This window comes from Crocuta crocuta, unplaced genomic scaffold (genome assembly GCF_008692635.1).
Source record: "Crocuta crocuta isolate KB4526 unplaced genomic scaffold, BGI_CrCroc_1.0 scaffold317, whole genome shotgun sequence".
Lineage (NCBI taxonomy): Eukaryota > Metazoa > Chordata > Mammalia > Carnivora > Hyaenidae > Crocuta > Crocuta crocuta.
The window spans coordinates 4795364-4818003 of NW_027530984.1; the positions used below are offsets into that span (position 1 = coordinate 4795364).

The following is a 22640-nucleotide window of genomic DNA, read 5'->3' on the forward strand; positions in this document are numbered from 1 at the left end:
AGATAAACTTTAAAAAATAAAAAATATAATAAAAATCAAGGGAAGAAATTAAGCAAATGAAGTGTTAGCAGTAGCTAAATGCAAACAAATAAGATAAGTAGAGCATTATTTCAGCATCCTAAGTGAAACAAATCAGTAAATTAGCAAGGCTGCTAGATATACACAGTAAATTTTCCCATCACAATTTTTATCTAGCACAGGAGAGGTCCAGTGCATCTTATGGGAATCCATCATGATTAGCACAATCTTCCAACCTTCAAATTCATGTGTTACTATCAATGCTGTAAATTTAAATTCTGGAACAATGCCCAGAAATTCTTGTTAACTGAAAACCAAGCATATCCCTGAAAAATAAAGGTCCTCTCCCTCCATGGTTATTGCACATTTTGTGTCTCAATAGTTTCTGGCAACAGATTCTTGGAGTATTTCTCTGGCCTGGCTCTGTGACATTAGTTCTCAAAAGCAACATGTATTATTAGCACAAGGGGGTGGGCAATTTTCAGAAGTATGTTAAACAAAACACAGTCAAATATGATTCATTTTCATTCTAATTTTTTAATGTTTTATTTATTTTTAAGAGAGGGAAAGACAGAGTATGAGTGAGGGAGGGGCAGAGAAAGAGGGAGACACAGGATCCAAAGCAGGCTCCAGGCTGTGAGCTGCCGGCATAGAGCTCGATGCAGGGCTCGAACTCAGGAACGGTGAGATCATGACCTGAGCCAAAGCCAGATGCTTAACTGGCTGAGCCACCCAAGCTCCCTGATTCATTTTAAACAAGCATCTGACACCTAGCATCCTAAAGAGAGAAAGAAGGTCATAAAACCATTTGGCATACTGTGGGAACGTAGGACCACTGCACTCAATGAGCTGTCATTATCCAAAATGATGGAGGTCAGATTATGGCAGAACTCAAAAGTTTTCAGATATTAGGAAGGGAATATGGTAACAACAGTCTGTCTATTACACAACTCTGGACAGGGTTGGAGTACCATGCTATAATCAAACACATTAATATCCTGCAGCAACACACACAACACACATCAACTGGAATAAAGGCTATAAAATAGCATCACATCTGATTCACGTTAGATATTACAATTAAATGACATATGAAAAAAAATATTTTACCAGTCAAGAGGCCCTTGAATTGCATACAAATGATGAAGAAAATAAAGGCAAAGGAATGTGAAAACAAATATAATAGAGAAAATAAAAAGGTTTGAGTAAAAACTCAATGATATGAGGGAGAAAAGAAGAATAAAGAGAGAAAGAAGGCAAGTGGAGAGCTAGGTCCACGCTTTCATGGTGTAAACAGTTAAAAGGGACTTTTAAGAGTTCATGGCCCAACATACCCATAAGCAAAACTGAAAGACCACGATCATATAACTGGTAGTGAAGGAGACTAAAGACAACTTGAGCTAGTTCTTTAGTTTGTTATTATTGCCATCCCACTAGACAGAATGACACTCAAAGAACATTCACATATCCCTGGAATATGTGAATATGTTACATGGCAAAGGGGATCGTGCAGATGCGGTTAAGGTTACAAACTTTAAAAGAGAAACATTAGCCTATATTATCCAGGTGAGCCAAGTCTAATCACATAAGCTCTTAAACAACAGAACTTTTTCCGGCTAGAGTCAGAGAGATTTGAAGTGTAAAACAGACCTGACCCACTGTTGCTAAGAGGAGACATGGAACCCAGAAAGCACATGAAAGAATCCTGACAGACTCCAGAAGCAAAGGGTGGCTCCCGGCTGATGGCCAGCAAGAAAAGAGTGACCTCCATCTTACAACCGTAAGGAGAGCAAGAATGAGTTTGTAAGTGGACTCATCCACCTACAAAAACATATCCCACCTAACACACAAGGCTAATCAGAGATTGTAAGCAAAGCCCAACTGAGCCATATTGTAACCAGGTTTCTATCACACAGAACTGTAAGATAATACATGGATGCTGTTTCAGGCCACTAAATCTGTGCTAATGGGGTATGGCATTAATAAAAACTAATACAGCAATCCCTGTGGAAAGCAACATTGACCATAGAGAGAGCCATCTTGAGTATGGGCTCACCCACAATGAAGTAAAAAGAAAGCAACAGGGATGATTAAATTTGGCTAAAGTGCAATTTGAATATACCAAAATATTTTTATTATCTATTACATGCTGGCAGAGAATACACTAAAATTTACATAAATGATTTCTATTATTCAAGGTCAAAGCTCTACTCTTCTAATATCTATGGTATTACCACCAATAGGCCTGATAACATCATGGTCCCTTTATACAAACTGATTTTAAAAATTAAATAAGTGGGGAGAAAATCTCAGTGAAGAGCATGTGTTTATGTATGTATCAAAGTATATATCAGAGATAAACCAATGTAGTAGAAAGGCAAAGGTTATCATTCAAACTGACTTAACATTTTAGCAAACAAATATAATTTAGCAAATGATTATATTTTTAGGTATATTATTTATGGAAGACAAGTGTTATCTAAATGAGATGTTGACAATAATTTGGACTTCAACGCATAACTAAGTTAGGTCTCAACAAGTATGAATTGCCTAAAATTTTATTTTCACTTAATGATTTTTTTTTATGTTTATTCATTTTTGAGAAAGAGGGCATAAGCAAGGGAGGGACAGAGAGAATGGGAGACAGAGAATCTAAAGCAGGCTCTTCACTGATAGCAGAGAGTTCAACTTGGGGCTCGAACCCACAAACCTTGAGATCATGACCTGAACTGAAGTTGGACGCTCAACTGACTGAGCCACTCAGGTGTCCCTCATTACTGAATTTTAAAAGACACATAGAGGATTGTGTTGATAATAATCTCATTCTGTAATAGCCCTGGATCCTCTTACTATATAGTTTCAATTATACAACCCCAAACAGTTTAAGAACACTAGTCTCTCCTTTGATTCTAGATTTTAGAACCCAAAACCAAAGGAAAAATAAATGGTTTGTACTCCTTTGGCTAATTTTCTAAGGAAGAATCTCTAAGAATCATTTAAGCAATATGAGGATTACTCTGTAATTGGAGACTGTATTTATGTTCAAGATTCAAATGCATTTTTATAGAAATGACCATAAATGCTATATTTAACCATTTTCAGTGCTATAAAGCATAAAAAAATTTCCCAAATTCACAGAAGTAAAAACAATGTAGTAACCAATTCTACTATATATTATTTTATATGACCCGGGGGCTGTATAACCACAGTTCTATTATTTCTCATCAAGTCTAGTGCCATAAAATTCATACAGGACTCTTCAGTAATACTTTGAAAAGTATCATCAAAATAATGTGTCATGCCTCTTAAGAATTTGTAAGACTTGGGGCGCCTGGGTGGCTTAGTCGGTTAAGCGTCCGACTTTCCGACTTTCGCTTAGGTNGAGCATAAAAAAATTCCCAAATTCACAGAAGTAAAAACAATGTAGTAACCAATTCTATTATATATTATTTTATATGACCCGGGGGCTGTATAACCACAGTTCTATTATTTCTCATCAAGTCTANGTAAGACTTTTCCTGGGTGTATTTTGCTGTCTTCTAAGTTATAAATTCCCATAGAGCAAACCTACACTCTCCAAATCAAATCATCTTCTTTTTCAAGCATATTCAAAGTAGGAATAGTCTTCCCAAAACTGACTATGCAATGTAAAAAACTCCTTTCTTAAGGTTTCCAAGTACTATATGACTGAATTTTTAACTAGTTACATTTCTTTTTTATCTAACCCATTAACTTAAATTTGTTGAAGTAGAAAGCTAGAAAATAAAAATAGAAAATTTAAACCTCGCCATAAACCACACAGGCTGGGTGTATTAAAATGTTTTAGGATAACTCTCAACAAGNACTATTTGTAAAAATAAAAATAAAAATAAATAAAATAAAATGTTTTAGGATATATTCAGGATAGGTGAGAACTGTCATAGTCATAATATTAAGGAAAACATTCAACTGGCAATATATACTCATATTCAAAGGATATTTAGTAAATATAGGTATGTATGCAATAAGAATATTAACTGATAAAATTCAGTAAACCATCTTCTTGTATAACAGCTAAATTTGTGTTAACCCTGCATTATCACATGGTTTGTTGGGCACTTACAATAGATTTCTTTTGAGTTGATGCACCTAACAAAGAGGGTCACCTACTTCACTCTATGCTTTCCTAAGTCATTTTCCACCTGCATTTGTGATTTTCTTTTGTAGTGACCACCTAAAAGGTTTAAAATATCTTCCTGAATAATGGTCATGTTCTTGTCCCTTAAAGACTGGGTAAAGTCAACTACCTAAAAATAAATTTACATTCCCCTGCAAATGAGCATTGGTCCAGAGAATGAATTTGGCCAGACTTGAAAGAGTCACAAAAAACTGTGAGTATTAATAAAAGATGATGACACTCTACCCGCCGCCTACCCTCCTCCAGCCCTAGAGCTAATGCATATGCCTCAGGACACAGACGTTCTCTGCCTTCTGATTTGGAAACATAAAAATTAAATTTTTGCAGACTGACCTTTTTCTAGGATTAAATTAGTTTAAAGCAATCTATAAGATTTGATATTTTCTGGGCCCTCAAGGTAGTTTACAGCTGTAGCAAATGTGTACTTTTGCTTAAAGCAAATGGTAGCCTATCCTAGGTAACAGAAAACCTACCGGTTTTAAATTGGGAGAAGTTTGTATCACATAAATCACAGTCTTCCCAGAGAGCAGGCCCAAACGAGTTGCTTAGGTATAGCAACACATTCATTAATCCTGGTCGAGCACAGCATCCTATGATAACCTGGCATTTATCTTTCATTTCTCACTACCCCCATTAAAGCAACAGACACCTTACATTGTTAGTATACAACTTTTTCCCATGACAATGTCTTACAAAGAAATGCCTGTAACAGCCAAGTAGAGAGGAACAAGTTTTTTATGGCATGAAGCTGAATGATAGAACGAAATCTAGCATCTTGCAAGCAAAAAGTAAGTGCTGGAAAAGAAACTGGAAGATGATTACAGAAGTAGCAGACGTTCACCTCTACATTTCATCATGTTGTAGCTCATAGATGTGAAATTTCATGCAGCAGAAGGTTGAAAATGGGGGCTTGGACTGTGACAACTCTTACTTGATGAAGCTATTCAGAATCCAGGATGGTTGGATAAATCCAAGATTCTCATGACCCCTGGCAGCATTCACATCTCATCACAACGAGGAATGTCCCATTGATGGTTTGGAGAGCATCGATCACAGCACAGTCTGCCCTTGCTATAAACCATCTCTGTGATTTATACGCATCAGCAGCCTGATGGTGCCCTTTCAGCTCTGCTGGGCGCGACAGTAGCCTCCCTAGTCATTTCAGTGAAAGAAACCTACACTGGCTATTCAATCCCATCTTTCTGTGAGCTGAATTCTCATTATCTCACACACCTAGAAAGGATTTGCCTATAGGGTTTCAGTACCTTTCAAGACCCATCTCTTCCCTACAAAACCTTATCACAAAATGATTTTGTTGTCTCTTTTGTAGCCCTGTATGCATACGGCAGAAGTTTAGAATTTCATTCCTTTCAAAAAAAAAAAAAAAAAAAACTTGGAAAATCAAATCTGTTTCATAGATTACCATTTCTGACCAACTTCCATTGGGTACAGCACTCCCTCTTTAAAACTACAAAAAATTCAATGGCCCCCTAATGCATACAGGGTAACTTCTAAGTCCTTGAATGGACATTTTGCCCTCTGCAATCCAGTTCATCATTTCTCAGCTTCACTACTGACATTCTGAGCTGGTAGATCATCTGTGATGTGGTTCTGTCCTACAAACTGCACAATCTTTAGGGGCATCTTCATCCCCACTCACTAGATGCCAGCAGCCCCACCTCACTCCTCCAGTTACAACAGCAAAAACCTCTCCAAACACTAACTTTCACCCCCAGTTTGAAAAATCACTGATCTAGCCCCAAACTACCTTTCTAGGAATCTTCTCCCAACAGGCCCTGACATAAAGCTTCTGATCTAACTTGACTCTCAACTGTATTCTAGACTATTACTCAGACTTTCTCATTTTCATATTTTGGCAGAATATCCTACCTGTATCTTCTTCAAGATTCACCTTATATTCCCATTTCTAAAAGCTTTTTCTGCACACATCAGTTTGAACACTGGCATTTATTTTTTAAAGATCTTGATTTGACCCCTGGTACTACATTTAGTAATTAAGACTTCACGTGCATCTCCTTAATCTCAGACCTACTTATTCTCTAATGAAGATGGTAACATTTAGCCTGTGTGCCCAGTGATTGTGAGAAGCAAATAAGATGATGTACATGGGAGTAATTTGATAATTATAAAACACAAATGAAATGTAAGGTATTATCAATAAATCATAAAATGCCTTCTGCTATTTCTCTTTTCATAGCTCATTATTTAGTTCCTATGTTGTGATTTACATATTCACATCCCCATCACGTCTTCATTATATGAAGACAAAGGATTCCTAGATTTTGAGTTTTCAACAATGACCAGGACAATTTGACATTTAATGAATATTTTTTAATTGTTTAATTACTTTACTTCTTTAATCACAGCCATTGCCTGAGAAGGTAATTCACCTTTAGATTCCATATCTTCCTACAGCCATTAATTATACCTAAAAATGTTCATTTGGTACAAAAGACTGTTTTGACTATTCCATTATTCCCACTTCTCCCCCCCAAAATAAAGCCAATCTGGTATTTCTTTAGAAGATCTGAAGCCAATTCTGAGAATTTAGGAAACACCATTAAGATATATTCAAAAGAAGGAAAGAAAGTGAAAATTATCAGGACAGGAGTAAGGTAACAAGTGCTCATTCAATCTCCCCCTCTCATCCTATCCAACAAAAAGCCAACTTGCACCCTTTCCAAGTTTTGGCCTCCTTAGACAGTGGCAAAGCTGTTTATAAAGTCTCCGAGACATCAATAATTATGGCTCCAAAGGTGAACTATCTGTAGAATCCATATATCACTGTTGCATGAATATCTCATTTGAAAATGGATTTAATATTTGGTTACACCCAAGTCATTCAAACAAAAGCTCATGGATGAGATTGGTACCGTTGCTTAGTAAAAAGTTAATTAGTTCTATGAAGTTAAATGGTGTGACTCAAACTCTGTATGCAGTTCCAAAATAGTGACAAAAATGTTTGCGATAGTAGCGACATTTATTGAAAAAGTGTGTGACCTTCCACATAATGATTATTTGAAAGCCATATTCATTTGCTTGGTTTTTGACAGTTCATTATAAAAGTAGTTGTATTACACAGATCCAGAGCCCACAAGGGAAAAGCAACTAGTTATAAGCATCACCTTTGAAATATAAATAAAATGATATGGAATCAGTCCAACTGTGTTCTGCATTTTATATACATGTTTATTTCAGAATAAGGCATATTTTAAGTTAAACACAAATATGATGGAGTCATTGATGCTTCTGAAAAAGCTTTTAGTAAATACTACCACAGAACATAGATTTCTTTTCCAAATTTGGACTATAAGTAATCTCAAATTCCTGTTGAATTAATTTATTCAGACAAGAACCAATACAGATTATAAATAAGCAAGGCAGATTTATTTTAAAATCTTTACTATCTCTAATCTTGAAATGTATCTTTCAAAAATAAATGCCCAATCTAAATATGGTGCCCCTATTGCCTGCTTGCATTAAGCAGTTGAATATTCATGGGTGGTCCATTGGAAAAACAGACCATAGTTCACTACAAATTGTACTCCAGAATCATATTGGCAAAGGCTGGAAAACCATCTGAGTTACAGATCAAGTCTGTACATAAATACATAGAGATACTCTTGTGGTTTATAAGTTCTATCTAGGATAAGAGCCTTTTAAAAAAAAATCAATGCATTTCCTAATTGATCCAATAGAAGTTTCATTTTGACAGTGAGGAGTAGAGTCAGTGGTTGATTTAATTCAGCACTTTAGAACAGTGGACCATGATTCAGATGTGGTTAAAAAGAAATCTATTGAGATTTAGAGTTGGATTTTAGAGTCTGTTTGATTTCTAAAGCAGCAAACTTGACAGTTAATTGAGAACTTGGCATTGCAGATGAGTTGTCAAGTTAGGCAAATTTCCCTGGAGTTAAAGAGAGAGGCCATACAAACCCTAGTCCTCATAATGGATCTCAATCAATTCACTTCAAAAATATCAGGATATGAAAACTAAGTCATTTGAATCTGTAGATCCAATGAGGGAAAAAAGGTACATTTTTAATCTATAAAGTCAATTTTTAAAATATTCAACTAATGGTCTATACAGACTCTTAGAAGGTAATGTTTAATGGCTTTCTGCAGTGCTCGGCTCAATGTTATCACATTCGTTAAAGCTAAATGGGTTCCTTTATGATACCTCAATATTAAGAATTAAGAAAGATCTAATAGCCTAAGAGTGCTTAAAAAGGAAATGAGCAGGTTGCAGTGCTCTTCTTGTATAAAATAAATTGTTTCGGTTAAGAAGAAAAACCCCAAACTCCTTTTTCATCAAAACAACAACAATTCCTAATCTTCAAGTGTAAACTAGTTACATATTAGTATTATTAAGGGTCATATCAACCCATATTCAGTGAAGTGCTAGAAAAACCTGGAGAATATCAGGACTATTCTGTAACTTAGCCTGTCTCTTCTAGACATAAATATTATTACTTTCCTGGGAGTTAAATCTTTAAAGAAAAAGGCTTTTGATAAAGAAAGGAACCCAAGGTCAAGGGAAATAAACCCGATGCAAAAGACTCAAACTAGTCTGAAGAAAATAGGCACTTGCATCTCCAGACACCTTTTCCAATAGTTTATATAAGTAAATGACAGTTACAAACTCAGCTTTTAAAAGTCACTAATAAAAGCTAACACAGGGGCATCTGAATGGCTCAGTCAGTTGAGTGTCCAACTCTTGATTTTGGCTCAGGTCATGATCCCAGTGTCATAGGATCAAGCTCTGAGGAGGGCTCCAGGCTGAGGGTGGAGCCTGATTGAGATTCTCTCTCTCTCTCCCTCCTTCTGCTCCTCTCCCCTGCTCACACACTCTCTAAAATAAATAAAAATGAAAAAAAATTCTTAAAAGCTAACACATACACAGTCATAACTGTGTTCCAGTTTATTTACATCTAGTTTTTAAGTTATTTACATCTATTTAGCTCTCCCAACAACAGGTTAAGTGCTATTAAGGCCTTCAAGGTCGCACAGCTAGGTGACAGACGCAGGATTAGCCTGTGCTCTTAGCCACTACTGTATGCTGCCTCTGTTTAAACAAGAAACTGAATAACCATAGGAAAGAACAAAGTTCAATCCTTTCAAAATTAGAAAAGACTAGTAATCACAAGCAAAAGGTTTATACCCAAACAATGGCTGCAAGTGGGAACCCCACTGTTTAGAAATTAGTTAGAAATTAGTTCTCTTGGGATTAAATCTAACTAACAGTTATCCCTAATTCCTCTTTGGAAAAGTCAGAAAGTATAACTGATAAATTAAATACTTACTGAACATCTACTAAGTGCCCAATACTGCAGGTATTGTGGGTAATGAAATAGAAATCATAGCCATGTTATGTACCCCACAGGACATTAACCATGTTTATTCTAAATATCTTGCTAGATTCAAGAAGAAACAAGGCCAGAAATAATTTAAAAATAAGCTCATAGGTAATGAAGTGCAAATAACTGCAGCACAAACAGCAACTTCTCTTTTTAAAAAATCTAGTTTCTACTTTGGAAGAGCAGTGCAAAGTTGTGAAAGTTTACATTGACACACTCTCACACAAGCTACATTAAGTCAGAAAATCTACTTGAAACCAATGTTAATAGTCCATCCCAGAGAATTACAACCATATGAATCAATAGGAAAAGAACATTCTAAGTTTATTTTAAATGTTTATTAATGCAAGATAACTTTAAATAATAGTTATTTTCATGGCTTTCCTCACCTCTTCCACCCAAATGAGACAAGTAGGGAGTGAGAGCAAAGGACAGTAAGTATAATTTCATGAGTACCTTGTTTCTATAAGGTGTCTACGAACTGCTGGAGGAGGTGGTGAAAACCAGAGCTACTTTTTTTTCTTCCCCCTATCATGCAGACCACTTAGACTTTTGCTATAGAAGAATCATAGACAAATTAACTTCTGCCTGAACTGTTTTACTTTCCCCACTGAGTAGAAAGCCAGAAAACTTCCACGTATTCTCTATTTCTATTTTATTTAACAGCACCGTATCCATTGTCTCCTGGGCCCAGAGAAAAACACAGACTCATGGATTGCTCCCACCCAAAGTAAATGCCAAATTTAGAGTTCTTCACCAGAGCAATTTATAGTGCAATGTTGTGGCCCAAAAGTAATTATGGTAATACAGGAAGCTACAGAGTTTGCATAAATGTGTAATGACGATTGTCAATCCTCAGGTACTATTGCCAATCCTAAGCTAACTGCATACCCTACACAGTGTCTCAATATCCAAAAACTGAAATTCTGTCTGAAATTCAATCACCAACTCCAGGTACAGTGAGTGCTAACAGGACTGCTGTGAACGTTAGGCAATGATTACCATTAAGAAGTGACCACTTGCAGGGGTCCCTGGGTGGCTCAGTCGGTTAAGTGTCTGACTTCTGCTCAGGTCATGATCTCATGGTACATGAGTTCGAGTCCATGTCAGGCTGTGTGCTGACAGGTCAGAGCCTGGAGCCTGCTTCTGATACTGTGTTTCCGTCTCTTGCTGCCTTTCCCCCATTCGTGATCTGTTTCTCTACTTCTAATAAATACACATTAATTTTTTTTTTTTAAAGGGAGTACTTGCAGAATTTATACTTGTTTCATTCTTTTTTGGACCTATGCTAAGCTCTTATTGATGACACTAGCCCTTTGTGCCAGTGTGGAACAACTAATGTGTATCAGTGCTCCAGAAAGAGTGTAGTATGAAAACCTATACATTTATTTCTCCTTCACTTATCACAACAACTATAGAGTTCTTTGTCATCACATTTTACTTCCAAAAACTATGGCAAAAAAAATAAGATGACAATCCAGTTCTATACCATTCAAAATATTTGCATAACTGAGTACTGCTTGAATTGATAAATAGGAATGCTTTCATAGTCAAAAACCTTGACCTCAACGTTAAGATGCTTGAACTTCAAAAGTAACTAGGGCTTGTAAATACAAACCCCTTCTCAAGGACTTCAGAGATTACTTCCCTAATGACTCTTCAGTACGAGGAGTTTGAAAATAAATTTTCTATTGTATAGATACTGGTAATGTTGTCTATTTTTTTCTGGTATTAAAGAATCAAGGATGTTCTCGGTGAGAATAATGTTAATAATAATGGCTAATAGTCATGTCTTCTTAATATGTGAGTGCCTGGCATTGTTTAAAGTGTATTCCATATATTAAACCCAGGTTAACCTCACCACAACTGCATAAGTGCTGTATTACCTTCATTGTCCAGGTGAAGAAAATGAAGTACAGAGACTAACAGCAAGGAAGTGGCCAAGCCAGGATTCAATCTCAGGCAGTGTAAAAACAGAGTCTATGTCCTTAATACCATGCTGCCCCTCAAATGCACCCCATGCATTGAGGGTCAGCATGATACCTGGGTGGCTCAGTTGATTAAGCATCCAACTTTGGCTCAGGTCATGATCTTAGAGTCTGTGAGTTCAAGCCCCACATTGGGCTCTGTGCTGACAGTGTGGAGCCAGGAGCCCACTTCAAGTTCTGTGTCTGCCACTCTCTCTCTCTCTCTCTCTCTCTCTCTGCCTCTCCCCTGCCCCTGCTCATACTCTCTCTCTGAAAAATAAATAAACATTAAGAAAAAAATTTTAAATAGTAAAATTTATTTCTCAACCACTTTCCTGAAAATGCATCTCCCATGAGGCGATTTAGCAACATTTCTACAATAAAGCTGAAGCTTAAACAGGGTACCAAAGTAATTTCTTACAATCAAAATTAGGAGTTTTCCAGGGCACCAAGGTGGCTCAGTTGGTTAAGCATCCAACTCTTGATTTCAGCTCAAGTCATGATCTCACAGTTCCTAAGTTCAAAGCCCGTATCATGCTCTGTGCTAATAAAGATTGGGATCTCTCCTGCCCCTCCCCCCCTTTCTAAAAATAAAGAAATAAAGAAAATTAGGAGCTTTTCAGCAACTTCATTATGTACCAAACTCATGGCAATGAAACACACATTTCATATAAATATCTATAGTCTTAGCTCCCCACAGAATGTGATAACGTCAATGGGCAACAAGGTTCAAAATGCTTGATGAAAGCAGTTAAGTGCTGCCCAAGGTTCATGGTTTTCACACAGAAGTCAAAGCGCATGCTATAGTTTTGTTTTGTTTTTTAATGCAATGGTAAACATCATTTTTTGTCTTTTTAAATTTTAGTGCTGCATTTACATTCTACTAAATTACTTTGGTGATGCACAAAGTCTAGCAGGAGCATTTCCTGCTAGAATTAAGAATTATCTAACTTCAACTGTTAGAATTCTAGCCCCCTTTTATAGGTTATCTTTCTTTATAGACCTTACAAGCCACTATTATTTGATTAACTGATCAAGATATTAATCAGCTAATCACATTATATGCAAAAGAGGTACAGTGAACACATCTTCCTAATGACAATGACCAACACTACATATAGAAGTTAAAGCTACCTTGTCTCAAGAAGTTCAGTAAATGAAAAATAGGACACAAAAAATGCTGTACTATTTATAACAAAAACCTAACAGCAACAAAGACTTTGGAAAACTGACTTGGAGCCTCTCCTTATAGGAACCACACACTCAATGAGGAGGAAGTGGGAAGGATAGGAAATGAGGTGGGATGCTAAGTGCACACCTTGACTACGTGTAACCAAACTTTAAGTTTAAAAAAAAAAAAACATGTTTGATGTAAACCAGTACCTACACAGAGTTCAGTTCATGTGCCCGTCCATTCTTCCCTCCTCCTGCAAAAGTTAGTCTTATCTCATAGTTTCTCAGTGAGCTCTTCCCATTTTTTACTTTCCCTCTTAGACCCTGCATTTCAAAAGAATGTGCTGTAACTTCTGCCCAAACTAAAGGATGTTTTATATGCAGCAGAAACTCTGATAAAAACATGGTTTCTCTTAGAGCTTTGAGGATAAAAAGGATTTACACAGTCCGTTAGATAGAGTGCTTAAAGGCAGGCTCTGCGGGCAGAAACACCTGGATATGAATCTCAGGTCAGCCACAATCACATACCAATCAGGTATATGATCTTGGACCTCTTTCTTGACCTCTCTGTATCTCGGTTCCTTAATCTGTAAAATGATGTGACAGCAGTACCTAACTCATTGGACTGTTGGAAGGGATTAAATGAGCAAATACTTGATAAAGCCAGTACCTGGTAAGTACTCCACAAAGATGAGCTACCACAACTACTATCTGAACACAATGAATTCCTAGAGGATGTAGACTGACTACAGATAAAACTACTACATTGAGGTCTTCTTTCAAAAAAAAAAAATCCCAAACGAAACATCAGATGAAGACATCCTTCCGCAAGTCTATTATGAAACAAAGCGCTTCGGTGGAGTGGTGTATTAACAGTTGGCAATCCTCTGCAGATATGGGTTCATTTTCACTTACGAAAAATAGGCTAATCAGAGTTTTGCTACAATACTAACAGATGTTGCCTTATACTGACATTGAGCTTTAATACAGTTTAATACCGTTTCCATGGTATCTTATTATTTCATTATGGCAACATATGTTTTAAAAGTGCTCTACTGCATTTTTATGCCACTTTTATTATTTTATGTCTCCATGTAGAAAAGCCTGGGTCTCAGCTCCTGTGATCGAACACAGGCAGCTTCTCCTTGGCCCAAAGAACCAGGCCTATGTCACTGTTGCTATTTCACTTCTCAGGACCAGTATAACCAGATGGATGGAATTGGCATGTCTGGGTGTGAGTGACGGCTAACATCTAGTTTACTGAGCAATCACCGTGCACCAGGCCTGGCAGTACATACTTCACATGCACTGATTGTCACAAAACTCTGATAGGATAGACAAGATTGCTACCCACGTTATACTAAGAAACTGAAAACAGAGAGTTCCACAACCGGACAGGCCACACAGCTAGAAAATGGCAAGGCTCAGATTCAGATTCAGGCTCATTCCCAGAGCCTGTGTTCTTGCCATGTGTGTCCTAAGAGAACCTGGCTGGAAGCAGTATTTAAACTCTACCTCTGACACTCCTTATAGTTTATGGGTAGATCAATACTTAACTCAGGTTGTTACAAAGTTTAAATGACATATATGGACTATATAGTATGATGACTAATACAGAATTGCCATTCAATAATCCTCTTCTTCCTCTACTCTCTAAAAAATGATGGGGCCAAGTTATACCCAAAGATCACCCTCCAGAATATTTCCTCAGAACTTTGCAGAAGACATCTAACAAAAATGCCATTGTAAAAGTTTGTTTCTTTTTTCAAAAAAAACAGTGCTGGAATAATTGGATATCCACATGCAAAACAGATAATCTAGATATTATATTATACCCATCACAAAAATTAAAAGTGGATCACAGACCTAAATGTAATATACAAAATTATAAAACTCCTAGAAGATAACATTAGAAAAAATCTACATGATCTAGGATTTAGCAGTGACTTTTCAGAATATACCACCATAGGCATAATCCATGAAAAAAAATGAATTGATAAAATGGACTTCGTGAAAATTACAATTTTTTTTTGCAAACGTCACTGTCCAGAGAATAAAAAGACAACCCACAGACAGGGAGAAAATATCTGCAAAAGATATTATCTGCTAAAGGATTATAACTATTAACACTCAAAAATAACAAAACCCAATTAAGAAATGGGTCAAACATCCTAACCAGACACCTCACTAAAGAAGATATAAAGATCACAAATAAGCCTAAGAAAAAAATTTCCCCATCATATGTCATCAGGTAAATGCAAATTAAAGCAACAAGACACCACTACACACCTGTTGGAATGGCCGAAATCCAGAACACTGACACCAAATGCTAGCAAGGATGTGACACAATAGGAGCTCTCTCATCTACCACTGGTGGGGAGGTACAGCCGCTTGGGAAGCCCACTGGTGGTTTCCTACAAAACTACACATGCCCTAACCATATGATCCAGCAATCACCCTCCCTCAGTACTGGCCAAAAGCAGCTGAAAACTTACATCCACACAAAAACCTGAACACAGATGTTCATACAAGCTTTAGTCTTAATTGCCAAAAATCAGAAGCAACAAAGATGTCCTTCAATAAGTGAATGGACAATGCTTAAAGGTGCTGAAAGAACAAAGCTATAAAGCCATGAATAAGACACGGAGGAAACAAAATAATCTAAAAAGGCTATAAATTAAAGGATTCCAACTATATGAAATTTTGGAAAAGGCAAAACTATGAAGACTGGAAAAAGATCAGTGGTTGCAAGGTATTAGGGGAAGGAAGGAACAAATAAGTACAGAGATTTTCAGGGCAGTGAAACTGCTCTTCATAATATTACAACATAGATATAGGTCATTATAAATTTTTCCAAACCCACAATATGTACTACACTAATAGTGAATCCTAATGTAAACTATGGATTTTTTTGTGATAACGATGTGTCAATTTAGGTTCCTCAACTGCAATAAATGTATCACTCTGATAGGGGATGTTGATGATGGAGAAGGCTATGCATTTATGGGTACAGGAAATATATGCATAATCTCTATACCTTCCTCTAATTTTCCTGTTAATCTAAACCTTCTCCAAAAAAATAAAGTCTGTTTTTAAGATGAAGATGTGTGTATGTGTGTGTGTGTTTTCTTTTAGAATGTCAGCTCCTCGAACTGGACAGCAACATGCAGAAGAATGAAACTAGATCATTTTCTCATACCATGCACAAAAATAAACTCAAAATGGATAAAGGACCTGNCACTGCAAATGCTTAATAAATATTGATGATGAGAGACAGTAAGTCTTTAAAATTTCTTTTATTTTTTTTAATTTTTTTTTATTTTTTAATCGTTTATTGTCAAGTTGGTTTCCATACAACACCCAGTGCTCATCCCCACAAGTGCCCTCCTCCATGCCCATCACTCCCCTCCCCCTCCCCCCCACACCCATCAGTCCTTGAGAGACAGAGCACAAGTAAGGGGGTGGCAGAAAGAGAGGGAGACAGAATTCAAAGCAGGCTCCAGGTTCCGAACTACCAGCACAGAGCCCAACATGCGGCTCATGAGATCATGACCTGAGCCAAAGTCAGCCGCCCAACTGACTGAGCCACCCAGCCACCCTAGATGCAGTGAGTCTTGATAAGAGTAAAAAACAGAAATCTCAAGACAAAAAAAGTAGCTTTTAAACGTGTGTATACATATGTGAATACATACACATATATGCATACACGTATACATGCTATAAAAGTATATAAACTTTTATATATTCTTTCTAACTAACTTTACAAAAAAAACAAAAAGTCAGTGAAGACCCTCTTGCCTCTGGTGATTCTGGGAAACGAGGGAAGATGTTAGAAGGGGGCTGTGGCAGATGGGATTTCTGTTCATCTACATGTTTACTCTGTGGCACCCCTCGTGATGCCCCTCCCTGTAAGAAGGTTTACCAGTTTAACTCACCCATAGCTACATGACCTGATTTAGCCAATGAAACGTAGGTAGAAGTGACAGACACCATCTCTGGCTTTATGAACCAGTGCACTGTGCATTAAATCTTTCTCTTGCCACAAGACCAGCAATATTCTCCTGCCTTTCAAGCAGAGAATCAATTGAAGAAAATGTAGAATCATGTGATAGCCAAATCACAACAGAAATTTTCCATAAGAAATAAGCTTTTATTTTTTAAAGAACTAAGATTTGAAGGCTGTTAGTGCAGCACACTATAGCCTATGCTGATACAGGATGCTTCCATCAGAGCTTAAACTTTGGAGGTTAATAAATATACAAGCATCCCATGGTTCTCTCACCCTCTTCACAACTTATACACACGCTCTACAGCCAGAATACTGTAGCAAAGAAGTCTGACTCCATTTCCCTACTCTTATGTTTTTATTTAACCTTCACAGGTTTTAATATTATTCATGAGAGGAAAAGTCAAAGAATAAATCATATTCAAATTTTCACACCTCAAATCTTAAAAGCTTTCAAATATTTAGGTCCTATATTTTATTTAAAAGGATGATCAAAACTTAAAATTCTAGGATCCATCCATGAAATTATTCAAAGTATTTCAAATGAATAATCACTTAACTTTTACCACAAGTATGTGGGAAAGAGGCTTTGGCTTGGGATAAGACCCACGTGTAGATTTTGGTCTTGCTCCATAGCAGCTCTATTGTGAAATACCAATCCTATCCATACTCCCTTATTTGGAGGTGACCCTAACTTACCACCCCTGGAGCCATGTTTATGACAAGTGAATGGCTGACCTTTATTCAAATAACTTGAGACAATCAGCTCCCAGTCTGCAAGGCCAGGCACAGGATCATCCAAATGGACTACATTCACAAACCTTTGATGTACATGAGATTGCATCATAACAAATATCTCTTCTGATAGATTGAGAGGGCTTTTTTTTATTAACTTGGAATCCAAAATACCTTGATTAAAACATATGTGCTGTAAGTGAATTACTCTCTGAGACTATATTTTAAGTATATCAAATTTCATGCATGTATTTAACTTATAATATATTAAAACTCCCTTTACAACAGAAATATGGTCATTTTAAAATTCAATACACATACTGAAAAGTGTAATCTTAGTATTTTAGACCATAGTGAATTTTAGTTGAAACTCAACATCACTACGTCTTTATCCATTACACCTATCTAGTCTTTGTTAAGAAACTCAACACCCTTTGAAAGCATTCTTCCTTTGGAAAAGTATAATGTGCTGTAAACAAAAATCTAAAACTGATAGGAACTTACCTTTGGGGAAAGAGAGAGGAGTACATGGGGTTTAAGCTTGTGTTTTAAGTGTCTAAAGGATTTTTCTTTTCTCTTCCTATATACAGTCTAGAGAACAATGTTCACGGGATGAATTGTCATTCTGATTACCTACTTAACCCTGTGATGTTTACTAAGTACTGTCCTCATGCGAATAGTGTTTTCTTTACAGGAAAACATTGACATTTTCCCCCAAAATGGCTTAAAGAAACATAGGGAGCATGTCCAGGAAATTTATTTTAATGCATGGATTCTAGTGTATAGGCTCTGCTGTTTAAAAGCAAGATGAATATTAACTGCTCATTAAACCATAAACCTCACTTATATACTATCCTTTTAGTTCCCTAATACTCTCTTTTTCAGGACCCCAAAGGCTGTACTTACCTGCCTATCTACATTGTCAACTGCCTTGCCAAAGACATTTTTCAACTTAGAACATTATCTTATTCACCTCTACCACCTTTATGTGGATCCAAATTTGTAAGGTTACGATTTGCTCCACTGGGCCATTTTTAATAAAATTCCTAATCTTAAAAATATTTTCAAGTTATCTGATTCTTCAATGTGTCTGAAAATTGTTTGATAGTGCAAAAATTGTTTGGAGGTCTTCTCTGAAAGGACATTTAATAAAGTGGCATCCACATGTTGTAGTTTAATGACTAAAGTAGCAGCGATGCCAGCTTGAGCTTGATCTATTTCAATCTCAGCTACATAGGGACAAATAAATAGAAAGCATTTACAGCATTCTTGGAGCCATTTTATTATATCCTAAATGTTATTTACTGCATAGTTTTCTCAGTTTCCTATTCACATTAAAATGTTCAGCTCATTGCAATTTTCTCAGGAGTCAACTTAAGAGAATTTAACCAACACGGTACTGATCAGGTGGAAGAAAGTAAGTATACGGGATCATTCAGAAGAAACTAGAAAAATCTTTGGCTCAGACTCCAAAGATATATATATACATATATATATCATAAAGGTAAAATTCTGCACCAACCATGAAATATGAATGGCTTCCTATTTCTGTAAACATCCCAGAAAGTAATTCTACTTGCAAATATAGCAGGCAGTTATAAAGCTCATTAGAATATTTTTAAATTAAAATTAAATTATTTGTGTCACTTCCAAAGCATCTGAACTTCTAAAGCAGTGATTATCAAAATACGGTCCAAGGATCGTTGGTGGTCTATTGATATCCACCAGGTGGTGTTTAAACAGACATGCAATACTATTCATGTTTTGAGTATATTAATGAGTGCATTAAGTAATTTGTTATAATTGCTGCTGATGAGGCATTAAGAAAGAACACTGTCCATCACTCCGCTTATAACAGCCAACATCTCTCCTGTCTTTGTCTCATCTCAATTACAAGCAGATATATATGACATGACTGCCTAGTTCTTTTGTCTGGAGTATTGAATATTGAAAACACGAACAAAGAGATCAACTATCAAAAGTATCCTTCGAAAAACAAAAGTCCTTCAATGGAAGGACAGTCTGATTTAGGCCACTGAGCATAAGCAAAGATTTGATCCTCTGGCTAATGGGGGACACTTGTTCTCCTGAAGGAGCCATACAAGGTCTACACCCCATTTATGGAGTAGTGCCTATACAAGGTGTGCTCCTGCTTATGTGGATTACATGTTGCAATAACTAATTTTAATACTTAAGACTTGCACGTACATCAAATTCATACAAATTGGGAGTATTTTTTAACACATAACATGGCTTAGGTTGTCAAGATATCTCAGCAGTATTTTTAATGGTAGATAGGAGAACTAATTAAATGTCTTACAATATTCAATAAGAGGCAATAATTCAAAAGGAAAGATTTACTTCTATTAGTATGGATAAATTTGTACTTGAGCTCAGAATTTTAGATGTGTAATTATGAGGGGAAAAAATATATGTTAGAGAGAAATTAGGAATTTTAAGCATGAGAACACAGAGTCATTTTATCTTACAGTTTTCCTACACTTTTGATAAAATTAATCTAAAAGACAGAAAAACCAATCTTCTGAGCAGCTGTTAATTAAATAAATTACTCACTTTAATAATGAATGATACACACATATCAAGAGAAAAATTATTCACTTCATGTCTAAGTTATTTAATGATGTTTGAACTTTGCTTAGTGCAATATAATAGAATTTTAACTTTATTTTATGTTAAAGTTGCAAGATCTTAGCACCTTTTTAATAATGAATTGAGAGAGAATTTCACATTCAGGCTTAAAAATGCCTACTCAGTATCAGAAATGAAGTGCTATTTCAGAAAAGCAAATACTGTAGTCTTGGCTCCTTTGACCTCACAAGTTCTGAGGGTCTTTGTATAGAAAAAAATAAATGACTCAAATATGGGAATTCCATAGACCTCAGAACACTCCACAGATTTTATAGACGGCTCTGATCTCAGTATAGGCTACATTCATGCTACAGTCTTTTTGCCTCCAAATCAAACTTTTTAGAGATGCAATTTTAAAGGTTATAAAGAAAAATATGTATCTTGAGAAAAGAATTGCATGAATTCCTATCTGGAATAATAGAGAAAAATTAGCAACACCTCTTTATATATATATAAATTGAACTGAAATTTCATTATAGGGCTCAGTCTATTTGTTCTACCTCCAATATGATCATTTTTCCTTTTTCATATTTCTGTATGTAAGAGTTCTATGGATCATCAAGAATCTAGAAAATAACACATTAACAGTAATAACAATTTCCAATAAAGTATCTACCACATGCTAATCATGACATTAGGTGATCTATGTGTGTTTTCTCTACTTAAAATAATTCAGTACAAGTAGCTATGGCAATCCCCATTTACAAGCAATGAAATCGCAGGCCTATGAGGTTCAACAGCCTGTCCAAGTTCATTCAGAGAGTAACCACAAGAGCTAGAAATCAAATCAAAGTTAGCTTAAAGCCCTCACCCAAAGACCAAGGGGTTAGACAAGTTTTGATGTGGGCCTAATAGAAGAAGGTAGAAAAAGCAATGAGAAGACAGACCTCTTCCCTGCACTACCTCTGTCATGATGCTAATCTCTCTTCAGCAGCAGAATCTGCTACAGCAGGCTCTAACGGCACACTCCTCTGCCATGACTGCCACAGGCATCACTCAATCCTGGTATGTATTAATACCAGCATGTTGGTTAAGAGCGAGAGAAAAATAAAATCTATAGTATAGCGTCTCTGTGTGTAAGAAATGCAACAAAATAAACCATATGAGACGCTGCTTCCGAAAAGGAGTTTCAAGAATCATTAATATCTTTTACTTTTTTTTTCTTTTTCATAACTAAGCAAACAATACAAACCCTAAAGACTTTTAAAACAGACTTCATGGAGACACATCCTTAGCAGAACAATCTTTGCAAGGTGTTAAACCCCATTTTTGCTCTTTATAAAAGTAAGTTTGGGGCACCTGGGTGGCTCAGTAAGTTAAGTGTCCAACTCTTGGTTTTGGCTCTGTTCATGACCTCACAGTTCGTGAGATCAAGTCCAGGGTGGGGCTCTGTGCTGACAGCATGGAGGCTGCCTGGGATTCTCTCTCCTCCCCTTACTCTGCCCCTCCACCACACTCCCACAGGTGTACATATGCACACGCTCTCTCAAAAAAACAAGAAAGTAAGCTTATATATGTTAGAGCTAGGACATAAGAGTGTTCATGCTGAGTGGCTGCATATAGTGGTTATTTCTCCCACAGAGGTTTTACCATTTTTCTCATGCAAACCAATGTCAACACAAGGACTTGGTCATTAATGAAACCAGGACGGTACCTGGGCAGCAGCACTGTCCACAGGTACCCGATATTCCCCAGTGCCAGCACAGAGTTCACAATCATGTTTCAGATCAGTTCAGATTTCTTTCCTTTAATATTACTTATAAAGAAAATTTCTCACAGGACATCTTTCATGCCCTAGTTTATTAAGCATCATTTTTCATCTTTTAATTACCTAAACAGAAGTTACTAGGGATGCTGAACTCAAAGTATATAGTAAGACCAATTAATAATAACTTTAATTCCAAAATCACAAACCCTAAAATTAAAAAATTCATAAAAGGGACTTAAAGCTAAAAAGCTTCCCACTTCAAAATACACCAGTAAGAAAATGAAAAGACAAACCAGAGACTATAAGAAATTATTTGTAGATCATATCTGATTAAGGCTTTGTATGTGGAATATACAAAGAACTCTTAAAACTCAGTAAGTAGACAAACAAAACAATTTAAAAATTGGCAAAATAACTCAATGGATAGTTGACCAAAAAAGAATAGCTAAGAAGCATATGAAAAGGTGATCAACATCATGATTCATTAGGAAATGCAAATTAAATCCATAATGAAACACCACCATACATCAGCTGAAATACCCAAAATCCAAGACAGACAATACCAAATGTTGATGAGGATGTAGAAAAACTGGGATCACTTGTATGTTTCTGGTGGAAACCAATCTAAATACTTTGGAAAATAGACTAGCAGTTCCTTAAAATGCAACAGACATATGATCCAACAACTCCACTCCTAGGAATCTAAGAAGAGTGAAAACCCATGTTCACACAAAGACTTGTACACAAATGCCCATAGCAGCATTATTCATAATAGCCCATTAAATGGAAACAATCCAAATGTTCATATGTAAATGAATGGGACATAGCC

General features: G+C 36.3%; 1 long non-coding RNA gene across 1 annotated transcript in view; it reads left to right on the plus strand.

Moving 5' to 3' along the window:
• The window catches only part of LOC144236569 (uncharacterized), a 26038-nt gene extending 7572 nt beyond the window's left edge, over positions 1 to 18466 (plus strand). The window contains exon 3 of the long non-coding RNA XR_013336613.1: positions 18340 to 18466. This is a non-coding gene — a long non-coding RNA (uncharacterized LOC144236569). The remainder of the gene's footprint in view (positions 1 to 18339) is intronic.
• Positions 18467 to 22640: the final 4174 nt, after the last annotated feature.